Source organism: Hemiscyllium ocellatum, chromosome 5 (assembly GCF_020745735.1).
Source record: "Hemiscyllium ocellatum isolate sHemOce1 chromosome 5, sHemOce1.pat.X.cur, whole genome shotgun sequence".
In the NCBI taxonomy this organism is placed as follows: domain Eukaryota; kingdom Metazoa; phylum Chordata; class Chondrichthyes; order Orectolobiformes; family Hemiscylliidae; genus Hemiscyllium; species Hemiscyllium ocellatum.
This window is the reverse complement of record NC_083405.1, coordinates 113,940,981-113,961,298: the sequence shown is the minus strand read 5'-3', so window position 1 is coordinate 113,961,298 and position 20,318 is coordinate 113,940,981. Positions and strand designations below refer to the sequence as shown.

The 20,318-nt window shown below is 42.0% G+C and overlaps 1 protein-coding gene across 3 annotated transcripts in view; it reads left to right on the top strand.

Annotated features, from left to right (window-relative positions):
* Nucleotides 1-5,298: 5,298 nt before the first annotated feature.
* The window catches only part of zmynd11 (zinc finger, MYND-type containing 11), a 183,855-nt gene continuing 168,835 nt past the window's right edge, over nt 5,299-20,318 (top strand). For 2 of the 3 annotated variants that reach the window (XM_060825115.1, XM_060825117.1), the window contains exon 1: nt 5,496-5,513. The gene's annotated coding sequence lies outside the window, so the exon portion shown is untranslated. Of the gene's footprint in view, nt 5,514-20,318 lie in introns of all 3 variants that reach the window. The other variant, XM_060825116.1, reaches the window with a different exon arrangement.

Below are 20,318 nucleotides of genomic sequence, written 5' to 3'. Positions count from 1 at the left end.
ATAAAATGAGCTGCAGAATTCACCAAAACTCCTTAAATAGCACTTTCTAAACCAATGACCAGTTCTATTCACAATCTTTAAGATAATGAAACAGTTCCTACCCGGTGGTCATTTGATTTGTGTCCTCTTAGTGGACATCCTCCCATTGCAAAGTCTAGTTAATATTGTCTAGCCATAGAGATGCAAAGCCTGATCCCTCAACAGAACCAATAGAGGGATGGCATCACAATCCTTTTTGCAAGGTATCTGTTTAAACCAAACTGGTGATATGGTGGACAGTGAAGGTTAACCTGGACAACAAACGGATCTTGGTCAATTAGGTCAAAGGGTTGAGTGACAGATGGAATTTAATCTGGATAAATGTGAGGCATTGCATTTTGGTAAAATAAACATGAGCAAGACTTATGCAGTAAATGGTAGGGCCCTGGGTAGTGTTGTCGAACAGAGAAACAAAGGAGTTCAGGTACATGATCCTTTAAAAGTTGTATCACAGATAGACAGGGTGATGAAGGCAATTAGTATGCTTGCCTTCATTGCTCAGACCACTGAGTATAAGAGATGTGGTGCCATGCTGAAGTTGTACTGAATGTTGGTGAGGTCACTTCTGGAGTATTGTGTACAGTTCTGAGTGCCCTGCTATAAGAAGGATATGGAGAAAGTGAGGACTGCCGATGCTGGAGAGTCAGAGTCAAAACGTGTGGCAATGGAAAAGCATGGCAGGTCAGGCAGCATCTGAGGAGCAGGAGAGTCAACGTTTTGGGCATAAGCCCTTCATCAGGAAATATATTACTAAATTGGAGAGGGTTCAGAAAAGATTGCCAGGCAAGAGGTTGCCAGGACTGCACAGTTTGAGCTATAAAGAGAGGTTGGATAGGCTGGGACTTTTTTCACTGGAGCTTAGGAAGTTCGGGGCAACCTTATAGAAGTTCATAAAATCATGAGGGGCATAGATAAGGTGAATAGCAAAGGTCTTTTCCCTTGGGTAGTGCAATTCAAACAAGAGGACATATTTTTTAAGGGAAGAGGAGAAAGGGGTTCAGAAGTGACCTGGAGAACTTTTTCACACAGAGAGTGGTGAGTATGTGGAATGATCTGCCAAATTAAGGGGTAGTTGCAGGTACAGTTACAATGTTTGAAAGACATTTGGACAGGTACATGAATAGGAAAGGTTTAGAGAGATCTGGGCCAAACACAGGCAAATAGGGTGGCATGGTGGCACAGTAGTTAGCACCGCTGCCTCACACCACCAGGGACCCAAGTTCAATTTCAGCCTTGGGAGACTGTCTGTGTGGAGTTTGCACATTCTCCCAGTGTCTGTATGGGTTTCCTCTGGGTGCTCCGGTTTCCTCCCATAGTCCAAAGATGTGCAGGCCAGGTGAATTGGACATGCTAAATTGCCTGTAGTGTTAGGTGCATTAGTCAGGGGCGAATGAAGGGGAATGGGTCAGGGTGGGTTTCTCCTCAGAGGAGCAGTATGGACTTGTTGGGCTGAAGGGCCTGTTTCCACACTGTAGGGAATCTAATCTAACCTAAAAGCATTTGCATCATGGATGAGAAAGGTCTGTTTCCATGCTGTATGACTCTAAAATAATTAGTTCTGGATTTGGAAAATTACACCTGATCTGACCTATCATAGCTCTGATGATTATCTTCTGGGTTCTACCACTGTTAGACGGTCCCTGCTGAGATAAATAGCAACATGTGAATATTTACATTGTATATTGCTGGCACAGTGATACTGTAACTGCAGTTATAATCCTCGAGATTATAATAATATAACTCTAGAACAGTTATAATGTTCTAGAGACAGGGAAGTGAAAATAAGGGTGAGAGATTGGAGAGGGAGAAGGAGGAGGTGAAGTAAGAAAAAAGAGGGATCATTGCATTTTGTGGAGGTCAAGTCAGAAGTCAGATAGCAGCAAGATATAGTCCAAGAAGTTTATTTGAAATCACAAGCTTTCTGTGCATTGCCCCTTCATTGGGTGAAGTGGGAGAACGGCACACAGGCACAGAAGTTACAAGCAGAGAGATCAATGGGCAGAGAGATCAAAAGATCAAACAAACGGTGTGAGCAGAGCATCGACAGGTCGAATAATAGATGTCTAAATCTAATCTAAGAGTGTCAGACGGTGTGAGTAAAGTGTCAACAGTTGAATGACAAGAAAATGGATGTCCTAGAATCCAATTAAATGAGGCAGAGAGTTCATTGCTTCTGGAGACAAACCAAATGACTGGAACAACATAATGTGTGTAAGGATCATATACCAAAGTAATAAGTAATTCAAAACTATACAAACTAATTAAGGTAGAGAGCTCATAACAATTTATTATGATGATTATGTCAAAACAGGACAGTCCGGAGGGTTTTACAGATATAGAAGTGTGCTGGGGTCACACGTAAGCAACATGAACCTAAGGTCACAGTTGAGGCTGTCTTCATGGGTATGGAACTTGGCTATCAGTTTCTGCTTGGCGAGTCTGTGTTAATGTGTATCTCGATGGTTGACTTGGAGGATGCTTACTGAAGGCTGAGTGTCCTTGACTGCTGAAGTGTTCCCCAACAGGAAGGGAACATTCCTTCTGGTAATTGTTACATGATACCTATTCATCCGTTGTAGTAGCATCTGCATGGTCTCACCAATATACCATACCTTGGGGCATCCTTGCCTGCAGAGTATGAGATAGACAACATTGGCCGAGTCACATGAATGTCTGCTGTGTACGTGGTGGGGGCTGCATGATGTTGGGGTGAACCTTGTGATGGTGGCATCCATGTTGATGAGCTAACCTGTTTTGCAGAGATTGCCATGCAGGGTCATATGGTGTTGTGGTTGTGGTCTTTTTAAGGTTTGGCAGTTGTTTGAAGATAAGAAGTGGAGGTGTAGGGATGATTTTGGTGAGATGCTCATTGACATCGATGACATGTTGAAAGCTGTGAAGATGGTGTAATTTCTTTGGTCTGGGAAGTACTGGCTGACAAAGGGTACTCTACTGGTCATATCCTATGTCATATCCTCTGAGGAGGTCATATTGCAGTTTTCCACTCTGGCAAATTGGAACTGGCGATTGATGAGTTGAGCGTCATATCCCGTTCTTATGAGGTTTGGTGTCCATCGTGTTTGTCCTTGAAAGATATGTGTGTGTCTAAGAATGAGACTGATTCTGAAGAATAGTCCATGGTAAGTCTGGTAGTGGGATGAAACACGTTGATATCACTATGTAGTCATTTCAGTGATTCCTCACCATGAGTCTAAAGAAAGAAAATGTCATTGATGTATCTGGTGTATAATGCTGGCTAGAGGTCCTGTGCAGCAAAGAAGTCTTGTTCAAACGCATGGATGAAAATGTTGGCATTTTGGGGTGCATATTTGGTCTCTATTTGATTCCGTGTGTCTGGATGAAGAGTTAGTTGTAGTGATGCCATCATCATGGGGGATGCTGGTTTAGAGTGCCAAAAAGTCCATTGTGACAAGGAATGTTCCTGGATCAACTGGTCTGCAGGTGCTGAGTTTGTGTAAGAAATCTGTTGTGGTGGTGGAGGAGAGGGATCACTGTGTCTGGTGATGGAGAGCGATCAATGTGTTTGGAGATCGAGAAGGATCAGTGTGTTTGGTAAAGGAGAGGGATCAATGTCATCTGTGATGGAGAGGGACCAGTCTGTTTGGTATTGGAGACAGATCAGTGTGTTTGGTGGTGGTGGAGGAGGAAGAAAGAGTGTGTTGATGGAGATGTTTGAGGAGATGAGAGGTGCTGGAGGAAGTTGAGGAGCAGAGAGGGTGATGGTGGTCGTGAAGGAGAGAATGTGGCAGTGGAGAAGGAGAGAAGGTGGTGGTGTAAGAAAAAGAGGTAAGTGCACAGTCAGAGCAGAGATGGTGGAGTAGGAGGAGGAAGTGGGAGGGTGATAGTGAAGGAAGAAGAGGAGAGTGATGGTGGATGAGAGATGAGCTGATGATGGAGAGGTTGAGGAGGCAAGAGGGTGATGGTAGATGAGGTTTAGTGGAGAGAGGTGATGCTAGAGGGAATGAAGGAGGGTGATGGTTGGAGGAGGAGAGAGAATCTTGGTGTTGGAGGAGGAGAGAGGATGATGGTGCTGGAAGTGGAGAGGAGACAAGGTGACAGTGATCAAGGAAGAGGGTGATAGTAGCAGAAGTGGAGGAGGACAGGATGATAGTGGTGGAGGAAGAGAGAGGCGATAGTGGTGAAAGGGGAGGAGAGAGGGTGATAGTGGTGGAGGTGAAGGAGGAGAGAGGGTGATGTGGTGGGAATTAGAATAGGTTTATTATTCAGTGTACAGGAGAACACTGAAAAGTTTACAATGTTGCCCCACATGGTGCCATCTCAGGTACAAAGTACCTAGGTACAATTCTCAGATATAGATGAGAGATAAAATGTTACATTACCATATAGTTATTCATCAGATGTTAGAAAAATAAGCATTAAAGTTAAAAAAGATAAACACTGAGTCTTTTATAAAGGGCCTGCAGTAGATCAATGCAGGTGCTTCCACATGGAGGCTTGTAAACCGCTGACTGCCCACATTGGTCCCCAGTCCAAAAATCATCCTGCTGCAAGCATTCTGACCAAGGAGGGGAGGGTGATTATGGTGATGTGGAGGGGAAGGATGTGAGGGTGATGGTGGAGGGAAGGGTGGGGAGAGGGTGATGGTGGGGGAGGGGTGGGGAGAGGGTGATGGAGGAGGGGGAGGAGAGGGTGGGACGATGGGAAGAGAAGGAGGAGAGGGTGATAGTGGAGGAAAGTGAGGGGCTGGTGCTGAAGGAAGAAAGCAAGGGTACTCATGGGATGGAAGACAGGAGGGTAAATGCAGTGATGATGGAGGAGGAGAGTCATGGAAAGGAGGAGAAGAGTGTAAAAGTGGTGGTGTTGGAGGTGGAGGAGGAGAGTCATGGAAAGGAGGAGAAGAGTGTAAAAATGGTGGTGATGGAGGAGAAGAGTCAGGGAAAAGAGGACAAGAGTGTAAAAGTGGTCGTGATGGAGGAGGAAGAGGAGAGACATAGAAAGGAGGTGAGGAATGTGAAAGTGGTGGCGATGGAGGAGGAGAGTCATAGAAAGAAAGAGAAAAGTGTAAAAGTGATGGTGATGGAGGAGGAGGAGAGTCATAGAAAGGAAGAGAGCAGTGTGAAAGTGGTGGCAATGGAGGAGGAGGAGAGTAATAGAAAGGAAGAGAGGAGTGTGAAAGTGGTGATGATGGAGGAGGAGGAGAGTGTGAGTGTTCAGGGTGAGGGGCGTGGAGGAACCTGCTGCTGTTCTGAGCTCTGCCGCTGAGGGGCGCGCGGGCTGGCGGACAGACGGACGGGCTCCTGTTGTTGATGTGGAGCCGAGTCCGAGGGGGAAGCGAGTGGAGCCCGAGCTCGAGCCCGACACTGACAGGCCCTGCCAACGCCGCACCGGGCACAGGGGGCGCGGGAGGAAAGGAAACTCCACAGCGGCCTGGTTACCAGGTGGATCGTCAGGGGAGGAGGGGGGGGGGAAGAAGAGAAGAGAGACTGGCGGAGGTAAGCGGGGCCGGGTTGGGGGGGGGGGGGGGGGGTGTGTGGGAGCCGGGCGGCGGGGGGGACGGAGACCGGGGGAACATGGCGGCCCGGCTGTCGGGGATTGGGGGGGGGAGGAGGTGGGAGGCGGGAGGCTTCGCCTTTCGGGGAGTGAAGGAGGAGGAGGGTGTCGGCGAGTGCTGTTCACTCCCAAAGCCGGGGAGAGGCTGCAGGCGGCGGCTAGGCCGAGCCGGCCTTACCCCCCCCCCCCCCCCAACAACTCCTCTTTGTTTTATTTATTTCACTTCAGACCCTGTGGCCGAGGTTTAATGTCCTCCTCCTCTTCCTCCTCCTGCCGCCGCCGCCAAATACACTCTTCTTTTCTCGGCAAAGGCCAACTTGACGGGAGACCAGTTTTTTTTTATTGTTAGGGGAGAGGGAGATGTTGGTGAGGATTGTCTCTCTCCCCCCCCCCCCCCCTTTTCCATTTTGATGGGTGGATGAAGTCAGAGTAAAACCTTGGGAGATGTGACCATTAACAGGGTTTACACACTTTTTTTCTCTCTGTCTGGGCTATGATGGATGGTTGCCCCTTGAACATTAACCATATAGTTTCATAGAGCTGGCCCTCCTTTAAATCAACAGTTTAGCCCCGGTGACTCTATTCATCTCCACAGTTATTTGGGGGCAGACATTGCATTTCAAATTGCTCCTTTACCATAACACATTTTTTCACTTCACTTTTTCCTAATGTCTCAGTCTAACTGGTGCTGCAATTTTGAGAGCTGGGGTCAGGAATTTTCTCTGAGAGCTTGTTTTTCTTTAAGAAAAATCAATGGCCGACGTTGCACTTTTGATAAAGGCAAGTGCTAACACTTTAGGTTTTGTAAACGACTGGCAATTTTACAGCAAGCAGTTGATACATGCATATGTGTTTGAAAATCCATAATGCTTTACATGTGTTATACATGCACTGGTATTAAATAGTCTGTCAAGCATGCATAGTATTCCAGAATTAAAATATAGACGTAAGTTTCTGCTGGGTGTTGTGGCCTCATAAATTAAATTTGAGTATATCTTGCCTGTAGTTTTGAAATCTAGGCTTCTACCGTTTTACTTGTTGCTAGTAGCTGATCCTGACTTGCATGTGCTTTTAATCATATTTGTATTAAGAAGTTGGTTTGACCATAATTCTTTTATCTCTGTTTGCCCCCTCCTGTTTCTCATTTGCATGGTGCTGCTCTGCAGCATCACCTGTCAAGTTTCAAATGTATGTAGGCAGCACCCACCTCACACCCTTGACTCCTCCATTTCTAGTGTTGATTTGGAGGGATGTCTGGGATGAGTTGCATGTTTTTCGAACTAAACCTTAAAATGACCAAAGCCAGTTCTTATCCTACCACAAATTCTTTCCTTGCCACTGTTTTTTTTCCTCTTTCTCTGGATGCTGCATTGGGCTGAAATAGTCTGCACAAAATCTTGGTGACCAGCCCACTTGACTCAAAGCTGAGTTTAAGTCCATGTCATGTCCATTCAAAACTATCCCATTCTTTTTCTGCTCCTGTCTCAGCTGTCGATATCCTTGTCTGTGCTTTAGTTACCTTCTATTCCTGGTAGCCTTCTCTCTTCCGTTTTTCATATACTTAAGCTCTCAGACCTGTCTGTCTGTATTCTAGCCTGCACCAAGTTCTGCTTAACAAAGTAAGGCTCTATGTTTATTGACCTATATTAGCTCCTAGTTCATTCACCCCTCAATTTAAACATTCTTATTCTCTTGTGAAATCCATTCAGGTGCTCACCCCCCACCTTCAGTGTTGCAATCATTCAGAATCTCAGATCCGTCCAACTCTGGATTCTGATGCATACTTTACTCTTTTCATTCCACTGTTAGTGTGCCTTAAACCACCCTTCTTTCTCAATCTTCTCAAGGGGCAGCATGGTGGCTCAGTGGCTAGCACTGCTGCCTCACAGCGCCCAGAACTGGGGTTCGGTTCCAGCCTCGAGCGACTCTCTCGGTGGATGCATTGGTTTCTGCTGGGTGCTCTGGTTTCCTCCCACAGTCCAAAGATGTGCAGGTCAGGTGAATTGGCCATGCTAAATTTTCCCATAGTATTAGGTCAATTAGTCAGAAGGAAATGGGTCTGGGTGGGTTACTCGTTGGAAGGTTGGTGTGGACAGGTTGGGCTAAAGGACCTGTTTCCACACTGTAGGGAATCTATAAAGGTTCCTTTAACCTATTATTCTAATCAACCTGCTGTTGTTATTACACACCTCTGGAGCAGTTGGAACTTGAATCTAGGTCTCGGTCCGAGGGCAGGGGCACTACCACTACGGCGTAAGAGGGCTGCTTCAAGGATCTCTCTGAACTGTGTGTTTTTCAGTTTAGTCACCTGACTTATTATCGCCTTCTTTGGTCTGGTATCAATTTTTGTCTGATTGCACTCCTGTGAAGTACTTGGGTTGTTTTCCTGTGTTAAAGGTCTTACTTAAATAAAAGTAGTTGTTGTTATAGGTGGGTTTTGCAATCAGCCATTGCCTAACTTGAGTACAGTTTAATTCATTCATTTTGAAATTAATAGTGTAATCTTCATTCTTCTCAAGTAGTTGCTTTATATTGATACCAAATTATATTATATGCTAGTAAGAGTTGGATATCAAGTGCCCCTGCTTTACCCATCTCTCATCTATTGTCACCAGCCATTCTTGTGTGAGAATTATTGCAAATGCACATAGATAAGCCTTTCATGAGGTGACCCTGCTGAGAGCATCAAGTGTAACAGGTGGTGCCACAAATCTATCTTCTCATGTTTCTTCCACTGAATGTATGCTCACCTGAACTCAACATTTAATAACCACATTAAGAATCAGTCTTACAGTACAGGTCTCTCCATACTAGTTATGACTGAATGAGCTTTCCTTAAATATTGCCAACAATATTGATAAATGTTCACATTTTAAAAATTCAGAAGATAATTTCCGATTTTAATCATCTATTTTACGCACTTAGGAATTGCAGGATGAGAAAAGAGCAAGTCTCATCCACTTTCTATCACCTTCCTGTTTGCAGGATGCAACAATTACTGTATGAGACAGAGCAATCAGTCTCCCTTTCAATTAGTCTTTGACAGGCCCCGACATGAGACAAGGAAAACCCCAGTGCTGGAGGGTATTAGGAAATCAACCTATTCCTCTCGGGCATGCTAGATATTTTGTATTCCACCTGTTCAGGGATGTTATTACACACTCCCTGAAGCAGGTGGGAATTGAACCTGGGTCTCCTGGTGCATTGATAATGGCACTACCTCTGCACCACAAGAGTCCTTCTCTCAAGCATGCTACACTTACTAAATGCCATATCTCAGTATTTTGAATTGGATATTTCCGAGGTATTTTGGCTCCAAATCTTAAAAAGTGGATCTATAATTTTGACCATGCACTGTTGTAGATATTTAGTTTAGAAAAAGATGGCAAAGAATATATCCAATAATACACTGCTTGAGAATCATAACTTTACTAAAGGCAAATTACGTTATGAAACCAGCGGTTTTGTAAGTTGATAAAGGTAAGAACCCAATCAAAAGGCAGAGGAATCCATTCGTGAAAAGAGAGGCAATTCTTATTTAACTTTACGGGGAAACTGTATGAAACTAAATGTAATGAGGTCAGAAAAGATTCTGAAATTTGATCTTAGTTTTTGAGATGATCTAAATCCATTAAAACTCAAATATTAGGGGAAGTGATGCCAATGATATTAGTTACTTGTCATCTACTCAGGATTGTATATATAAGTATCTTTTGTGTTTATGGTTCTTTTTAAAAGACTTGTAGCATATTCTGAGCGAATGCTGCATTTTTGGCAGTTTTAGAAAGTTTTGCCAAGCTAGGTTCTTGGTGAGGTGTGACACTAATTTAGCTATATATCAGACACCATCTAATTATTTGGATAGTTTGTGTCCAGCCAATATGTTGTTGAACGTAGTGCTCACCCCAGCAGGAACATGTACTTGGGGTGACATACCTGTCCACTCTCTGAAAATAACAAAAGATTCTGGAATTACTTTTTAAAAAATTATATTTAGAATATTTTATTCTGAGAAACATATTTTGCATCCACAAATTCTGGGATAATTGTTTATGCTAGTTTTAAATGCTAGTTTTAGTAAGATGAACAGCTTGTGAAGTGAATTGTGGTTACACAACTCATAAAACAGTAGGGGCGCGTGTGTGTGTATACCCACCTTTCAGCTTAATGGCCGGCAGGGATGTGGCTAGTCTTGTATATTTTGCTATACAGAAGTCCAAAACAAACATTACTCTAAAATTCACTTGTTTACAAACTGAATAAATCAATTTATTTTCGTAGGATTCTATAGTGATTAGCCTAGAAGTGGTAAATTTTAGGCAATTATGTATACTTCATAGAACTTCCACAAAAAGGAAAGACAGGCAGTAGAAAATTAAAGACTGTATAGTAATCCTCATTGGGGTATAGTAGAAAGCTTCCCAAATGGTTGGATTAAACTGTGGAGATAAATAATTCAATCTGCATATAGGAGTGGGGTGTTTGAAAACTGGATGGTGGGGAAGAAACTATAGGGATGTTGGTACAAGAATATGAATATTTCATGAACAGAATACATTCAAGTTTGCCAGTTTTGACTAATTTCAAGTCATAAACTAAGTTGAAACTTACTATCAGATGAGCAGTCAGATTGGGCAGCATCAACCTTTGGTTTCAGAAAATACAGCATAGTAATTGGGTGCAGTCAGGCCCACCAAACAATACTGAGATAACTGACCAAGTGATCTGTTTTTTTAAAAACTGGTATTGGTTGAGAAGTACAAATTAAAAATCATTGCATCAGTTGTATGACACTTTGATCTTTTACTCTAAATCCTGTGTCCTATGATCCTGCCCCACTAGTTACCTGACGAAGGAGCAGCACTCCAAAAGCTTGTACTTCCAAATAAACCTGCTGGACTGTAACCTGGTGTTGTGATTTTTAACTTTGTCTAACCCAGTGCAACACTGGCACCTCCACATGTTGGCTACCTGAGAAGTAAAAGAATAGCAAGATATAGCACTCTAGGTAGCTGCATTAGGTAAGGAGTGTGGCAGTCCAGATGAGATTTCAGTGCAAAGTGCACTGGGTCATGTTGCCTTTTAGTTCTATGAAAATATAATGTGTAAGATCTCAATCTTTGTGTAATTAATCTTTCTCCCTGGAAAATAAATCTGTCATACTTTCCATGAAAGTTAGCAGTGATCTGGCTTCAGTCAATATAATATTTCTATAGAGGTGTGTTAAGGGCCAAATAGTGGTTACATCTTAAGTCAGGGCAGGTAGAAAAAGCTGTTAGTAAAGCGTACAGTATTCTTAGCTTCATGAGTAGCAATGTAGTTAATGAGAGCAGAGAGGTTCTGCTGAACTCTTATAAATGCTGGTTAGATTTCTGTTGGAGTATTGTGTACAATTGTGGGTGCCACACTTTAGGAAAGTTGTGAGTGCATTGGAGAAAGGTTGTTCATTGTTGGAACCACAAATATTGAAAATGTTGGGATTGTTCTTGGAGAGGAGGAGGAGGGGATATTTGATAGTTCTATAAGGGCCCAAGACAGAGTAAATTGGGAGAGCCTGTTTCTGCTTGTGCAAGGAATGCACAGAACCAGAATGCACAGTTTTGAAGTGCTTGCAAAAGGAAAAAAATGTGCGGTGAGTAGTGTGGGAATACACTGCCTGGAAGTGTAGTGGAGGCAAATTCAGTTGAGGCATTAGATAGGGCATGAGTTCTTTGTCCTCTTTGTAGAATTCTCTTCCTCAACTTTTTCATCTATCTCCCTCACTCCATCCTTTAAAATCTTCAGATCTATTTCTCTGGCCAGGCTTTTGGTCAGCTGCCCTCATTGTCTTATATGGCTTGGTATTGAGTTTTGTTTGATGGTCCTGTGGAATGCCATAGGATGTTTCATAACTGTGAAGACATATATATAGATACAGGTGGTTGTATAACATGTGTTGAATATTTCTTCCTCTCTCTGCCCCCTCCACGTCCAACACCACCACCACCTTTCTTTTGAAGTTGATTTGACTGGGAATAAGTTGCAACAATGATTTTTGTTTCCCTAGCCCATGTTTTTGTTTTGCTTGTGTCCTATTCACTAAGTGTTTCGTAGGTCTCTGCTTCTTTGTCTGCCTATCCTGATGAGAGCTAGTCTTACCAATTGTTCACTTGTTAACCGTACATGTTTCTCAGATGTCCGAAATACTGTCTACCCTATCACAGGAAAGTCTAGAGACCAAGTGGGTTTGAGATATTTTTGATATGCTAGTCTAATTTCTTGGAATGAGTCACTTGAATAAATCATTCTCTGTTCTGTGTACATTGATTTAAGAGCTGTGGACCTTGTCATTGATTTACTTGTGTGTAAAGTTCAGTGCCTGACCATGTTAGCCTTGCATCCCGTGCCACCATTTTTGATTCATACTTTTAATTTCAAATTTGGACTTGGATCTTTCCTGTCAGCTTTTAATTGCAAACTCTACTGCATAAATTGCTCATGTCAAGTTGCCATTTTATTTAACTTCCATATTTTTAATGCAACACTGACTTGCTTGGTCATGGGTGCAGTGATTGGGGGCATCAGGTCTCCTCATACTCTCCTCATCTGGCAGCTGCCTGACAGTGACGCTGGATTACCCCCTAGGTTCTTTTCTTCTTGAGGTTCTTACTTGATGGAACTGCAATACACCAACCCCTGTGAACAGTCAAAATTTGTTAAGCAAGTACAAGCTTTGGAGGATCACTTAACACTCTTTGCAATGATTGTGAAGCATGTCAAGAGAAGCTCTCTGAACAAGAGAACAGTTTATTCATTTACATCACCATCAGTAATACCCACAAGACAACCTGCAGTCATATGCCACTCAAGACAATGCAGTGACCTGATTGTTTCTGGACATAATGTAATTTAGATCATTGCCTGATGGCAAGATCTGGTGGAAATTTTTTTTACTGCAGTATTTTTATTGATTCTGAACAGTGAATGATAATGTAAATTAACTTTGAATAATAAGTGATGGTAACGCAAATGTTTTACATTGTACCTACAAGATAGAGAAACTTATCAACTCCCCCACCCCCCAACTGGCATCCAATTTCTTACAGATCAGCAGAGCAAATTAATCCCTTCGCATTTCTCACTGTCTAACCCCTGCTTACATTATAAGTTCATAAATTCATAAGATATAGGAGCAGAATTAGGCCTTTCAGCCCATGACCTCTGCTCTGCCATTTGATATGCTCCTCATCCCAATTTTCCTGCCTTCTATAACCCTTCAACCCATTACCAATTAAAAATCTGTCTAACTCCTCCTTAAATTTATTAACTGTCCCAGCATCCACTGCACTTTGTGGTAGTAAATTCCACAGATTCACAACTCTTTGGGAGAAGTTTGTCCTCATATCTGTCTTAAATTTACTACCCTTTTATCCTAAGTTTGGGACCCCTCCTCCTGGAATGCCCCACAAGAGGAACCGTCTGCTCTGTTTTATCCATTCCTTTTTCTCATCTTGAATACCTCGATTTGACCTAATCCATCTAAATTCCAGAGAGTATAGGTCTAAGCTGTTCAAACTCTCTTCATACAGCAAACCCCTCATCTCTAGATCAATCTAGTGAACCACCTCTGAACTGCCTCCAGTGCCACTATGTCTTTCCTCAAATAATGGGACCAAAACTGCCTGGAGGTCGGTGACAGTGGTGTCCCGCAGGGATCTGTTCTTGAGCCTCTGCTCTTTGTAGTTTTTATAAATTACTTGAATGAAGAAGTGAAAGGATGGATTAGTAAGTTTACCGATGGTAGAGGTCACTGGTGTTGTAGATAATGTTGAGGACTGTTGCATGCTACAACATGACATTGACAGGATGCAGAGCTGGGCTGAGAAGTGGCAGATGATGTTCAACCTGGATAAGCGTGAAGTGATTCGTTTTGGAAGGTCGAATTTGAATGCTGAATACTGGGTTAAAGACAGGATTCTTGGTGGTCTGGAGGAACCGCAGGATCTTGGGGTCCATGTACATAGATCTCTTAAACTTGACACCCAGAAAAGATGTAGAGGCTTTAGAGAGGGTGCAGAGGAGACTTATCAGGATGCTGCATGGATTGGAGGACTTATCTTATGAAGAGACTTTGAGTGAGTTCAGGCTTTTCATACTGGAAAGAAGAAGGAAGACGAGTGACTTGACAGAGGTGTACAAGATAATGGGAAGCATAGATTGAGTAGATATCCAGAGACTTTTCCCTAGGGCAGAAATGGCTGTCATGAAGATTCATACTTTTAAGGTGATTGGAGAAAGGTACGGGGAAGTGTCAAAGGTAGATTCTTTACACTGAGAGTGGTGGGTGCTTGGAATGCACTACCAGTGGTGGTAGTAGAGTCAGAGGCATTAGGAACATGTAAGTGATTTTTGGACAAGCACATGGATAGCAATAAATTGAGGGGTGTGTAGGATAGTTGATCTTAGATTAAGATAAATACTCAGCACAACATTGTGGGCCGAAGGGCCTGTACTGTGCTGTACTGTTCTATGTTCAAAACTATGCACAGTAGTCCGGGTCCAGTCCCACCAATAACTTGTATAGTTGCAACAACACTTAGAGTCATAGAGATCTACAGCATGGAAACAGACCCTTCGGCCCAAGCTGTCCATGCTGACCAGATATCCCAACCCAATCTAGTCCCAGCTGCCAGCACCCGGTCCATATCCCTCCAAACCCTTCCTATTCATATACCCATCCAAATGCCTCTTAAATGTTGCAATTGTACCAGCCTCCACCACATCCTCTGGCAGCTCATTCCATACACGTGCCACCCTCTGCGTGAAAAAGTGCCCCTTAGGTCTCTTTTATATCTTTGCCCTCTCACTCTAAACCTATGTCCTCTAGTTCTGAACTCCCCGACCCCAGGGAAAAGGCTGTCTATTTATCCTATCCATGACCCTCATAATTTTGTAAACCTCTATAAGGTCACCCCTCAGCCTCCGTTGCTCCAGGGAAAACAGCCCCAGCCTGTTCAGCCTCTCCCTGTAGCTCAGATCCACCAACCCTGGCAACATCCTTGTAAATCTTTTCTGAACCTTTTCAAGTTTCACAACATCTTTCCGATAGGAAGGAGACCAGAATTGCACGCAATATTCCAACAGTGGCTGAACCAATGTCCTGTACAGCCGCAACATGACCTTCCAACTCCTGTACTCAATACTCTGACCAATAAAGGAAAGCATACCAAACTTCATTACCTTTATATTCTATTACCTGAGCTATAAAAGCCAGCATTCCATTTGCTTTCTTTATTATCTGCTGCACCTGCATGCTAGTTTTCTGTGACTCATGAACGTGGATAACAAGATCCTCCTGCGTCAGAGCACCATGAAGTCTCTTCCCCAATTAGATTATAGGTTGTCTTCCAATTTTTTTGACCAAAATGTATGACCTCACACTTATCCAGTTAAACTCCATCTGCCACATTTTGGCCCAATCGCCTAACCTATCTGTATCCATTTGTAAGGTTCTTATTTCCTCATTGCAATTTGCATCCCACCTATTTTTGTGTCGTCTGCAAATTTGCTTATAGAGCCTTCTATCCTAGTATCCAAGTCGTTAATGTAGATTGTGAATAGCTGGGGTTCAAGGATCAAACCCTGTGGCACTAGTTACATCTTGCCATCCAGGAAAATAAACATTTATCCCGACTCTGTGTTCTGTCCATCAGCCAGTCATCTATCTGAAACTGATAAATTACCCCAATCCCATATGATCCAATGTTGTGAATTGTGGGTCATGTACGTAGGCGTACTAAGTTGCAGTTTTTTTCTGTAGTAGAGTACATAATCCACTGTCAGCAACCAGGTTTGTGTTGTAGCTTCCCTTCCATTTCCAACAGCAATCCCCATTAAAAAAAAGATTGTGTTTAACATTTCATTATCCCACTGTCTCTGACTCCCTATCAATTTGTTGTGCTTAGCATGGTTTATCTTATGTAAATTGAACTTTTTACCTAACTCCATTCCAGCACACTTTCTTCAATTTCATCATGTATGCTATTATTCACTTAAAAAATCAGCAGTGCCCTGGGGTGGATCTACCATTTTAACCCAGAAAGCCATATGTAACCTGAAATAATAAGTAATTTTAAAAATAGTTTTGTCTACCAATTCATTGCCATTATTTGCTGTTTCACATTTGTAGCCATAGTTGTCAGTTCCTTTTCTGTCTGACTTTTTGACTCTTTGATATCCAAGATATTAAAACAAAAGTCTGATTGATAGTCTAGGAGCCTGAGCAGCTTCTGCTACTGTGGGTCGGAGATTTTGTTTGACTCTTGAAGTATTTATTGTCAACTTGAAGATAAAATAGCTGCCCGTTTATTCAGAAAAAACAGTAGGTGAAAGTTGGGGTTTCATGTGATGTGTTAAGAATTATAGTGGTTGTGATGTGGACAGCTGAGATCCACTGCCATCAATGCTAAACTTGAATCACATGCACATAATTAAGAGGAGGCCCTTAAATAGTTACTGATTTACAGCGCAGTAGGGAGTGGAAAATCTCTGGCTTCCAGCTTCTAAGGACAACAGTGGTTTACACTGGAGGTTTTATTACCCAGTCTGTGTTCACCCTGAGATAACGTTTCCATTGTAAACAAGGCTGCCAAAATGTGAAGAAAAACTGAGAAGGTGCATTTAAAACAAAGTAAAGTAGGTGAAATTGTATGACTGGACAAAGCTGGCTTAATGAAGTTTGATTAAAAATAATTCAAGCAAGCTCTAAAATTTACGGCTGTATTGACCTGGCAAAGTAAAAAAAAATCCTATTTTGACATTAATCTGTTTTTGCTGAAAGAAGGAAACTATTTCAAATCTTTTGAGAATAGTTGCTTTGAATTTGAGAACTCTTTCTGCATTGTTCTCACACCCTGACCAAATGATTTTTTTCTGCTTTCATTCAATATTGTCTCCGCAAAGATTTGGTATTTTTGTAGTTGAAAGAAATGCTAACAAGGATTATCATCAATGGACAAGCAGCCTTCATATAAAAGTTCTTAAGAGGTACAAAAAAGTTAGTCTGATTGTAGCCACTATCTTTAGGAAATTAATTGTATGTTGAGTATTGTTACTGAGGATTGGAAAGTCACTACTGAGACCCCAAGACATTATGAACAGCCTGGGGGAAATATGGGACCAATCAGCTGAACATCTGTTTTCAGTTCAAAATTGCAACACACCTCTAAAAGAGGCACTTGGGTATTAATGTATGGCAAAAGTGAGTCCACGTGGATTGAAGGGAGTGAGTTTTTGCTCAGTACTTTTGCTGGAATTATTTTTAAAGAAATTATGATTGAGGAAATACTGCTACAAGAGCAGGTGAGAAATTCAAACTGTAACTTGCTATCTCAATCCTCAAAATCATTCCATCTCCAAGCAACAATGATGGAATACTCTCCATTTACCTGGAAAACTGCAGCTCCAGCGAAACTCAACACCACCCAGCCCATGAAAAAACAGCCTGTTTGCTTGGCTCCTTATCTACCAGCTTAAAATTAATTTTCTCCACCATCAATGCACAGAAATGTTGTAACAGTGCATCCAGACCTGTGACATCTACCACTTAGAAGGTCAAGGGTTGCAAACATAGAAAAGTATCCCCACCTGAAAATTCCTCTCCAACCATTTCTTCATTGCTTAATACAAATCCTGGAACTCTTTCTAACATTACGTCGTGTGAATTACATTATTTAATGTGCAATTAAGAATGGGCAATAAAACTGGTCAACTCTCATCCCATGAATGAATTTTGAAAATGCTTTCAGAAAGTGAAAACGCTCTCAAAGTAATCCATTTAGTTCTTATAGACTCACAAAATGGTAACAACATAGAGAGTCAGCCATTTTGTCCATTGAGCTGGCAACCAAGAAGAGCTCCTCAATAGCTCCATTCCTCTACTTTTCCTCACCGCATTGAATTTTTTTTCCCTCTTCAGGTGGTTATTTAATTCTGGTTTAAAAACCACAGGTGAATTTGCCTCCTTGCATATCAGGAAAAAAAAGTTTTCTTCATCACTTCTTTAGCCAGTCACCTGAATTTGGTCTTCATTGGTTTTGGACTTTGATGCCATATCACTTGAACACTAAACCCACAATGTTGGAATGTATGGAGTAATAGGCAAGGCTGCAGCATTTTTAAAAACTGCCTAAACCAGAGAAAGAGTGGAGGTTGTTGTTGATTTCAGCTACAAAGTGGGTCAGTGCTGGGCCCAGTGTACATAGTGTTTATAGATGGACCTGTGAAGAAAAGGGAAAGCTAAATTTGCAGATGTCAAAATGGCTTATGTAGGTTTTCAAGTAATGAAGAAGAGGTGAACAGGATATGATGGAAAGGTGTACTGATGGCAGTAGATGATATGTATTGTGTTCAAATACAAACTAAGGTAGGAACACCAGAATCAGAAATGCAAACTTAGTAGTTGTGGATTAGAGAACTGGAGCTGTGTATTTTTGTCCAGTAATGGATACACACATCATTAAGAAAAGAATTTGGGTAGAAATTTTAAGGACAGTGTATAACACGTGGTAGAGGGAAAAATTACAAATCCCAGGGAGATGAGTTTCCACAGTGGCAGAACCAAACCAGAAAATTCAAGGAAAAATGCTGAAAATGTCACTGGGAACTCTTCATTGTATTTGTCCATCTGACCAAAACATTTAACTCTCTGAATTGTTCTCCAAAATTTTGGGTGGCCAAGAAACTCCTTCACGATCCTGCAAGTACTTCATGATACCTCTACAACTGTATTGATTGTGTCAAACAGATGCTTTCAGAATCCAGACTAAGATCAAGCAAGACCGATGTCCCTGATTTACTCTTCCTGATGGTGACCATGAACATGATCAAAGATCACCTTCCCTCTGGTGTGAATATTAAGTATCATCTGTATTTGAAAATTCTTTAACCTCAATTGCCTCATGCTAAAACTAAATGATTACCATTGTTATATGGTGATGTATTGACTCCTGTGTTGTCCATCTGCACCAGATTTTCAAGTATCTGCCGATCTCTTTGATTCTGTATATAAGGAATGTAGTCTATCCTTGAATAATGCCATAACAAAGCACATATGAACTTAGTCCGCCAGATGTTCCCTCCCATCCCTCACCCCACATATGTCGAAGGGAACTCTGCAGTATGTTAAGCATTTCCAAAATCTTGGCAGGCCCACTCTTGCAAAAGCCACTATTGACTCGGATCTCCAATGATGAATCAGCTCAGCCTTACACAAACTACAGTGAATATTTGACAACAAAGACTTCAAGTTACCCCACTTCTGTACTGCAGCTTGAACTGAACTGTGTATTAGTGACATGAAAGAGAGCTAACTGGGTTTCGGTATCAGTGTCTTCACTAAATCCTCTGGATTTAGTGAAGACCCTTCAACTGGAACCTCTTTAGATTCTGAGATTCAGTGGGAGGACTTTCAAATAAACATCAGTGGCTTCCTTGAAGGTAGTTGTAGAAGCCCTTGGGCAAAACTTCCACCAAAATAAACTTAGACTGTACAGTGTTTCCACATAGGTAAAAAGTGTCTCTTCTGCCCAGTCTTGTTCTCTTCACTGTTCTATGATTCACATTCCAGGGGAGGTCAAAGAAATCTGACACTGTCCTTGAAGTGTAGCAATGTTGATGTTATTGATTGGGAGAAACTTGCTACCAGTTGTTCAAAATGGTGTCAACTGGTCCACCAAGCTGCATCAAGCTTCAAGTCGCTGTGTCTCAATGATGAACCAATGATGGCAGAGAACAAAAGAAAAGGAAGCAAATCCTCTGCTCCAGATTCAGTACTTGTAGATTATCCTGCACCAGGTGGCCAAAAATTGTGAATCAGCCTTTGCATTTATACATAGGGATTCATGACAAATTTGTGACCGAGTAAGTATTATCCTTGAATCAGAAAGCAGTTGACCATGTACAGTCTTCGTCTGGGCTCTGAAGAATATGGAGGAAAAAAACCCAAACTGATTCTGAAGGGTGAGCTTGAAGAACTTGGAGTATTTGGTTTGATGAAAGGAAACCAAAAATGATAAATAAATTTATAAATTGATTTTCATTATCTGTTTGGGATTGCCACATTCTGCAGATGAGCGTAATATAGAAGGTGCTGAGACAGTTTTAAATGTAAATACTTAGCAAAGAAGTTGACAGACTTGCGGATGGACTGCTTTGGGAAGGAGAGGTTGATTAAAAAAAATTAAGGGGCTATTGAATAGATTTTAACTGGAGTGAATAATTAAAAAACTGCTGGATTGTATATTTTCCTGCCCTGGATGATCAATGTTCAGAGACCTCCTTTTCTCCACATAAGTGAAAAGCAGGAACTTGCTTTTATATAGCACTATTCATTACCTCGCGAAGCACTTTTGACATGCAGTCACTGTCATAATGTGAGAAATGTAGCAGCTATTTATGCTCAGTGGGGTCCAATGGGCAGCGAAGTAATCTTCTTGAGTTCTCTACTGAAGCAGGTCCTTGGTGATTAATCACAAAACCTTGTAAATTCTTGTGATCTTTTACTATGGGGCAGGGTGAAGACACAGGCCTGAGTCCACCTCAGCTAGATTATGAATTGAAACCTGTGCTGCTGGCATCAATCTGATCCATACTAATTGTATAAGCCAAGAAAGATGAGAAATCTCCCAATGAGGTTTTAATGACCATGTAATCTCTAGTTAGATGTAGACTGAGCAATAATTAATGGACAGGCTATAGAGGAGCACAAC